This window comes from Somniosus microcephalus, chromosome 1 (genome assembly GCF_052327205.1).
Source record: "Somniosus microcephalus isolate GS21.2 chromosome 1, FLI_Smic_1.0, whole genome shotgun sequence".
NCBI classification, from domain to species: domain Eukaryota; kingdom Metazoa; phylum Chordata; class Chondrichthyes; order Squaliformes; family Somniosidae; genus Somniosus; species Somniosus microcephalus.
The window spans coordinates 30,849,304-30,858,183 of NC_140987.1; positions in this window are offsets into that span (position 1 = coordinate 30,849,304).

Genomic DNA, 8,880 nt, shown 5'->3' on the forward strand with positions numbered 1-8,880 from the left:
ATCTGATGCCCTTGATGACCCTCCGGGATCTGACAAGCTAGGCCGAAGCGCGATGTAGTTGTTGCCCAGCTCACTACATAACCGGCAGCCCCATGGGCCACTGATGCACAGCAACCGTCCAAAACGCCCACCGCGACTAAAATTAAAAATGATTTTGAGCAATTAAGAAAGAACTTTGATTTGTACAAGTGCCTTCCACGACCTCGGAACATCCCAAAATGCTTTACAGCCAATGAAGTACTTTTTAAAGTGCGGTCACTGTTGCGGCAGCCAATTTGCGCACAGCAAGGTCCCACAAACAGCCATGCCATAATGACAAGATAATCTGTTTCAGTGATGTTGATTTCGGGATAAATATTGGTCAGGATACTGGGAGAACTCCCCTGCTCTTCTTTGAATAATGCCATGGCATCTTTTGCGTGCGTTTGGGAGTGCAGACCAGGCCTCGGTTTAACATCTCAACCGAAAGACAGCGCGTCTGACGGTGCAGCGCGGTACTGTCGGCCTAGATTATGTGCTCGCATATCTGGAGTGAGACTAACACTATGCATCTTCTTTTGAACCTGAGAAGATATCATAAATGCTCTGTTCTTACAACAAGCATTCACACCACTCTCTTCCTGATTCTCTCCTCCAGCCCTACAACTCTCCCAGAACTCTGCATTCCTTCAATTCGGGCTCTTGCGCATCCCCGACCTCCTTCCGCCCCACCATTGGTGGCTGTGCCTTCAGCCGATCAGGCCCTAAGCTTTGGAATTCCCTCCCTGAATCTCTCTGCCTCTCCCGTCCCCTCAACAGATAGGATGATATTCTATGCTGCATGGTCAGATTACCACCGATTCAGCAGCAAACCCTCAGAACCAGGCAATAAGTGGGCTTGGTGCCCGGATTCAATGTGGCATCAGGATTTCCTGTTATAAAAGATGTCCTCATTTTGGGCAGGTGGTTTGAGAGTAAGATGTGTGTGTGATTGAATCTTGGGAGATTTGGAAAGTCTGCTGTTTGGCAACAGCTATGATTCAGCTTCGGTTATTTGACAGATCTTACCTGACAAAAACATCAGTCAGTCTAGACGTGCAGGGGACACCTGGATTATATGATCTTTATGATTATATGAGCTTTATCCTCAGCAGTCACCAATAAACTTGCTTGACTCTCATTCCATGTGTAGGCTGATAGATGGTTGTAACTACATTGATGGAGGGCAGGGCTAATAAATAACGATGGCTTGTTCAAATCAGAAGTGCATGTTTGTCCGCTGTGGCTCAGTGGGCTGCACTCTTGATGGGAGTGGCTAAGAGTGAGCAGGTGCTGCTGGAATCTTGATTACTGCAGGGTGTTGGAGTGAGTTTGTAAAAAAGTTGGTGGTCGGCTTTTTAATTCAGTTTTTTAGGGCCGTTTTTGGTCCTTAACCAGCAGCCAGATGACTGCTGAGGGGTCTGGAGGGCCGGGCCCCTCAGAGGACAATGTCCCCGGGATGAATTTAATCAGGGGAGAAAATGTTGGGGGAAGGGAGGGAAAAAAAAGGTTTGGGCCGGGACCCCATGAGGTTTGGAAAAGAAAACAGTGCTCCAGTGCGAGGATAAGGAGATGCAAGCTTGGGGTATTATCCAGGCAGTACAGCAGGACTGCGGCGAGGGAAGCTGCTTTGCCTGCCGACCAAAGCCGAATGTTGGGTTCGAGGTGACGGTCAGTGGCCGGGAGGATGTGGAAAGACTTTTACTGAGTTTGAAGATTGGAGATAAGTTCCTGGTGGTATCTCTGCTATATTCTGAAGAGGTGGTGGTCTCATTCTTAAACCTTTATATTGAGGACGATGTTTTAATAAAAAAGTTGGAGTCGCAGGACATTAAAATTTGCTCAGCAATAAAGAGGAGATACTATCCAGGAACGCGGGTAGCAGCTGGCACCCACTATGTAAAGGTGCGGTTCCCAAAGGGGGTGAAGTCATTGCCGTATAGCATGAAATGGATGGAGTGCAGTACTTCCAGGTACTGCATGATAACCCGGTGAAGGTTTGTTATTGGGCCAGAAATTCGGGTCAGAGGCTTCCCGCAGGTGCAAGCCCCCGACCTGCACTTACGTAGCGCGCCTACGTTTGTGCTGTGGGCCCGCGTGGGATTCTGATCCTGGGCCTCCTTCAACTGCCGGCGCGCAGTGCTTGCGTACCCCAGGGGTGCAGTTAGTTCGAAGCGTCCCCTGTGATCACATGGGCCATGGAGAGCCAATCAAAGCAGGGAATCTCTATTCATAGGTTTGACAGGAAGGGCTGTCAAATCTATGAATAGAGATCGGCCCCAAAACATAACTAAAACTTCAAATATTTTTTTTTTTAAATAACTACAAATTACATAAAATAACTATTTTAAACAATAATTTAAATTTTTGATAATTATAGTTTTTAATGGGGCTAAAAATAAACTTAGCTTTCTTTAAAGTATTTAAAAATAATAAACCTGTGGGGGAAAAATGTTGTAATTTTACTTAATTCACCACTTACCTTTTAAAAAGCAGGCCTTGTGACTGCTTTTTAAAAGCGTAGCTCCTGGAGACTTACCCTCCTGGAGAAACCTGTAAAAAAAAAACGGAAGTTCGAGGCGTACGCGCTGCCTCTCCGGCGCATGCATTCCACCTGTGAACCCCTTACTTGATGGGAACAGAAGTTCCGGTTTCCCGCGCATGCGCAGTGCATGCATGAAACCGGCACTTTCGTTGGCCCTACGTGTGAGTACCCAGCGCGTACTCACCCTTGGGGACCTGAATTTCTGGCCCATTATTGTCTTGGACACGACAATCTTGTAAGAAGCTGTCCAGACTTGTACTGTTATAACTGCGGAGAGTCTGGACACATCGCTCGGAGCTGCAAGGCGGAGAGCTGTGGGGTGTGTCACAAAGGCCCCACACGCTGTGAGTATGAGGCAGAAGGAAGCCCCTTGAGTGACGAGGAGATGGGAGAAGTAGAAGGAGCAGGAGGTGTGAGTGGAGTGGCTGGAGGAGCGGAACATGCGGAGCAGCTGGTGAATGGAAGGAGAAAAGAGTGCAGGAAGAGGCAGAAAATTGCGGAGCAGAAAACAGGATGGAGATGGTGGAAAACACACCAAGTACAGTGGAAAAGGACAAAGACAGCAGAGGGCAGCACAGGTCGAGGGCAGAGTCGAGCCATAATATGGCTCGGCTCTCCCTAAAGAATCTGGTGTCCGCGGGGGGAGGAGGCATGTGTGGGGTAAGTGTAAGTGCTCCAAAGAAAGGCAGGGAGTCTGACATCTCGGGGAGCAGGAGGGGGCTTGACAAGGAGATGGTGCAAGAGGCAGGAGCCTTAAAGGGGCAGCAGGACAGGAGCGGGGAGACAAAGACGCCAGAAGGGAGCAAGATAGGTGCAGATGCATCATTGTCTCAGAGAGAGAAGAAACTGGGAGCAAGGGTCAGCGGTGGAGATGAGGCCGAAGGGAGTGGCACTGTTGGAGAAAGCGTGTGATGTGCCAAATAACTGCCTGAATCCAAGAGGTTAAAGCTTAAAACTAAAGGCTTTTATTAAGTAAGAACATGGCATCGAGTTAACACAAGGCAGCCATCATTCATCACCGACCCAGCCCTTATGAGTAAGACTCACACCAATCCAGAGGATCCAGAGGGGCGGGGCTAGGGAGGAGCATTAGTGGTTACATCTGCAGAACATTCCAGACATTAGCAAGTACAACAACAACAGACAATACAAATGCCAGAACACAGAGTTATTTCATCACATTCACCCCCTGCGATAGATTCAGTCTGTCAGGAGGTCTGATAGTCCTCTGGGAATGACGTAACTCTTGCTGAGGCTCCTCCCGGAGTACTAACTCCGGTTCATTCGAATTCCCAGAATCATCAGTGTTTTCCACACTGAGGATTTGTGTCTCTGCAGGTCCAATACCACGATTGAAAACTCTACTCTCAGAGTCGAACTCTTTTTGAGCTCCAGCAGGTGCAAGATCTTTAATAGAGACCGTATCCTCTCGCCCATCCAGATATTGAATGTACGCATACTGGGGATTAGCATGAAGGAGTTGTACTTCCTCCACCAGTGGATCAGTCTTGTGGCCTCTCACATGTCTGCGCAACAGCACAGGGCCCATGGTCGTCAACCATGTGGGTAACAATACTCCATTAGTAGCTTTTCTTGGAAAGCTAAACAACCTTTCATGAGGGGTTGCATTCGTCGCTGTACACAAAAGAGACCTTATGGAATGCAGCATGTCTGGCAGGACATCCTGCCAGCGAGAGGTCGGCAGGCCTCGCGACTTCAGAGACAGTACGATAGCCTTCCACACTGTCGCATTTTCTTTCTGGACCTGCCCATTATCACGAGGGTAATAGCTGGTAGTTCTACTTGTTGCAATCCCTTTCGATAGCAAAAACTGTCGCAATTCTTCGCTCATAAAGGAAGAACCCCTATCACTATGTATATAGTTAGGCATGCCAAACAAGGAAAACAGTTGGCAGAGGCATTTAATTACAACAGCACTGGTCACATCCGGACAGGGGATAACAAAAGGGAACCGAGAGTACTCGTCTATAATATTAAGAAAATAGACATTACGGTCGCTCGATGGAAGGGGACCTTTAAAATCGAGACTCAAACGCTCAAATGGTCGAGTTGCTTTAATAAGATGAGCTGGTTCGGACGGCTTATAGAAGCGGGGTTTGCATTCAGCACAAACATGACAGGTTCTGGTCATTGTCCGGACCTCCTCAATAGAGTAGGTTAGATTGTGGGACTGAATGAAGTGGTTCATTCTGGTAACCCCAGGGTGGCAGAGTGCGTCGTGGAGATTTTGAAGCTTATCTATACCTGGACTAACACATACTCCTCGTGACAAAGCATCCGATGGCTCATTGAATACTCCAGGCCTGTACTGAATATCATAGTCATATGTTGACAGTTCTTTTCGCCATCTTAAAATCTTATCATTTTTGATCTTGCCTCTCTGCTTAGTATTGAACATAAAGGCCACAGATCGCTGGTCCGTAATAAGCGTAAAACGTTGGCCAGCGAGATAATCTCTCCAATACCTGACTGCTTCGATAATCGCCTGTGCCTCCTTTTCCACTGAAGAATGTCGAACTTCTGGTCCTTGAAATGTACGAGAGAAGAAGGCTACTGGTCTACCAGCTTGGTTAAGATTTGCTGCCAACGCAAAATCAGATGCAACACTTTCCACTTGAAAAGGGATCTTCTCATCCACGGCACATACCACTGCCTTCTCAATGTCCCGTTTGATATTAAAGAAAGCCTCCTGAGCTTCTGCCGATAGCGGAAAAGATGTCGACTTAATAAGAGGTCGGACTTTATCTGAGTAGCTAGCCACCCACTGGGCATAGTACGAGAAAATCCCAGACACCTTCTTAAAGCTTTTACAGTGTGAGGTAAAGGTAATTCCTTAAGTGGGCGTAATCTTTCAGGATCTGGCCCGATTACCCCATTCTCCACAATGCAACCAAGAATACACAAACGTGTAGTATTGAAGGTACACTTGTTTTCGTTGTAGGTCAGATTTCACCTCTTTGCAGTCTCTAGGAATTTCGTGAGATTTTGATCATGCTCCCGTTGGTCGCGCCCACAGGTAGTAACATTGTCCAGGTACGGGAATGTTGCTTCCAATGCGTATTCATCCACCATACGATCCATCTCCCGTTGGAAGACGTATACCCCATTCATCACTCCAAAGGGCACCCTAAGGAATTGGTACAGGCGCCCATTAGCTTCGAAGGCCGTATAAGGTCGGTCTTCTATTTTGATGGGGAGTTGATGGTAGGCAGACTTTAAATCAATGGTGGAGAACACGTGGTACTGAGCTATCTGGTTCACCATCTCAGAAATACGAGGCAAAGGATTGGCGTCTAATTGGGTATACAAGTTTATAGTCTGGCTATAATCGACCACAAGTCTTTTCTTTTCATTTGTTTTAACCACCACCACCTGGGCACGCCACGGGCTATTACTGTGTTCGATGATTCCCTCCCGTTGAAGCCTTTCCACTTCCTCTTTTATTAATGTTTTATCTTCTGAACTATACCGTCGACTCTTAGTCGCTATAGGTCTACAATTAGGAGCAAGGTTCACGAACAAAGAAGGCGGACTTACTTTTAAAGTAGAAAGGCCGCAGACTGTGAGTGGAGGCTGAGATTCACCATACTTAAGGGTAATGCTCTCATGCTGACACTGGAAGTCCAAGCCTAAAATTAAGTTCACACACAACTGAGGTAATATGAGGAGTTTAAAGTCCTTATACTCCGTATCCTTAACGGTCAATGTGACTTTACAATGTCCAGTTACCTCCGAAGTAAGGGACTTGGACGCCATCACAATTTCACTTCGAGTAGGATACACCTTCAATGAACAGGAGTTAACAAGGTTGAGGTGTATAAAACTTTCAGTACTGTCACAGTCTATCAAACATCCAGGAGGATGACCATTAATCTTGATGTCCATCATAGATTTCGACAAGGAACACGGTATGGTCTGGTCAACCGTAGCCGAGGCTAGAGTAAAACGATAGGCGGCAGCAGAGAAGACATCGGGTACAGGATTACCCTTACACACTTTACTAAAATGTCCCCGTTTCTTACATTTAAAACAGGTAGCCTCTCTGGCTGGGCATCTTTGCCTGGGGTGTTTAGATTGGCCACAAAAATAACACTTAGACCCATGGGGTACAGCCGCAACAATAGGATTAAGTGGAGGCTCCATTGGTGTTATGGATGCCTCCATACTCGGAACACACGAGGCTGAGAGAGACGCATGGGCTGATGCATACACTTCTGAATTCTTCTGGGCTACATCTAGCGATCGAGCAGTAGCGACGACCGTTTTTAAAACTAACGAGTCGTTCTTGAGGAGTCTCTGTCTAATATAATTAGATCGGAGGCCAGATATGAAAGAATCGCGGATGGCTTCTTCCTGATACACTATGGCAGAGACAGCCTTGTAGTTGCAATCCTTAGCCAAAGCCTTAAGGTCCTGCAGGAAATCGTCCAGGGATTTCTCGGGTAATTGCCTGCGAGTAGACAAAAGATACCTGGCGTATACTTCATTAACTGACTTAAGGTACTGGGCCTTAAGAGCTGCGAGGGCCTCTTCATATGTAGTAATATCTTCAATTATAGAGTAAGTTTGATGACTTACCAAGTTGGTTAGAAGACCCAACTTGTTAACTGTCGGATCGATCGATGCGATGAAGTGTTCAAAACATCGAAGCCAATGCGTAAATTTCTTCGACGCATCTGCCGAATGGGGATCGATATCCAGATGCTCTTGTTTCAAAGATCGATCCATCTTCCAAAAGTTGTTACTTAATAAAATTGATGTGCCAAATAACTGCCTGAATCCAAGAGGTTAAAGCTTAAAACTAAAGGCTTTTATTAAGTAAGAACATGGCATCAAGTTAACACAAGGCAGCCATCATTCATCACCGACCCAGCCCTTATGAGTAAGACTCACACCAATCCGGAGGATCCAGAGGGGTGGGGCTAGGGAGGAGCATTAGTGGTTACATCTGTAGAACATTCAAGACATTAGCAAGTACAACAACAACAGACAATACAAATGCCAGAACACAGAGTTATTTCATCACAGCGTGGTAGCAGGAAGACTCTCTAAGGGAGATTATGTATCTGACTGGGAGCAGGGACTGGAGGTTACAGAAGAGCTCGAGAGTGAGGAGTCAGAGGGGGACAGAGACATGGAATTGGGGGGTGGGGTGGCATCGTGTGGAAAGGGAAAGGTTAGTGAGGGGCAGAAGGAGGGAGAAGGGGCAACTCCTCGGCCCAAACCTAATGTAAGGAAGAGGCTGAAACTGCAGGGAAGGTACAAACAGGAGGTGAAAAAGAGCCGGAGGCTGCAGGAAAAAGCAACAGCTGCCCAAAAGGTTGGGAAGGAGCATGAGAGGAGGGAAGGGCCAGAGATTAAATGATGGGGAGATTATTGGGCACATTTCCCTTATTCGGAGCCATGATTACTGATCAATTTTTAAAGTACAATAGATTAATATATGTTATGGGAGACAAATTAAACTTCAGAATTTGATGTTAATATGTGGTGGAGGAATGGCTGTGCAGAGTGGCGGAATGGATTTGTATGATACAATGGAATGATCACGATGTTGTAAATGTTCAATAAATAATATATTAAATGAAAACTGGTAGCGCTCTTGCCTCTGAGTTAGATGGTGTCCCACTCCAGAGACTTGAATACTGAAATCCAGGCTGACACGCCAGTGAGGGAGCGCTACACTGTCAGAGGTGCCGTCTTTCAGATGAGGTGTTAAACCGAGGCCCCGTCTGCCCACTCCAGGGAATGTAAAAGATCCCATGGCCACTATTTCAAAGAAGAGCAGGGGAGTTTGCCCCGGTGTCCTGGCCAATATTTATCCTTCAATCGACATCACTAAAACAGATTATCTGATCATTATCACATTGCTGTTTGTGGGAGCTTGCTGTGCGCAAAATGGCTACCGTGTTTCCTACATTACAACAGTGACTGCGCTTCAAAAAGTATTTTATTGGCAGTAAAGCGCTTTGGGACGTCCTGACGTTGTGAAAGGCGCTGTATAAATGCAAGTCATTCTTTGTCTGTAACATAATAAAAGCTATAAAATCGGACTCTGTAAAACATTCAATATACAGAGGGGGGTGGGGGGAAACAGAACTGCTTTGTGCCAATGCTGGATTCAGGGTTACCTTTGATTCCACAGTAGAGGCAAGCACTCCTTTTTGTTTTATTAATAGAGTCTGATCTTTCTTAACAAAGGAAAGACTCTTGGATCAAACAAAGGTCGTTCTAGCTCACTGTGGTGGGGGGGAGGTGAAGTGGTCGGGGGCAGCAGCGTGAAGCGGGTGATAGGG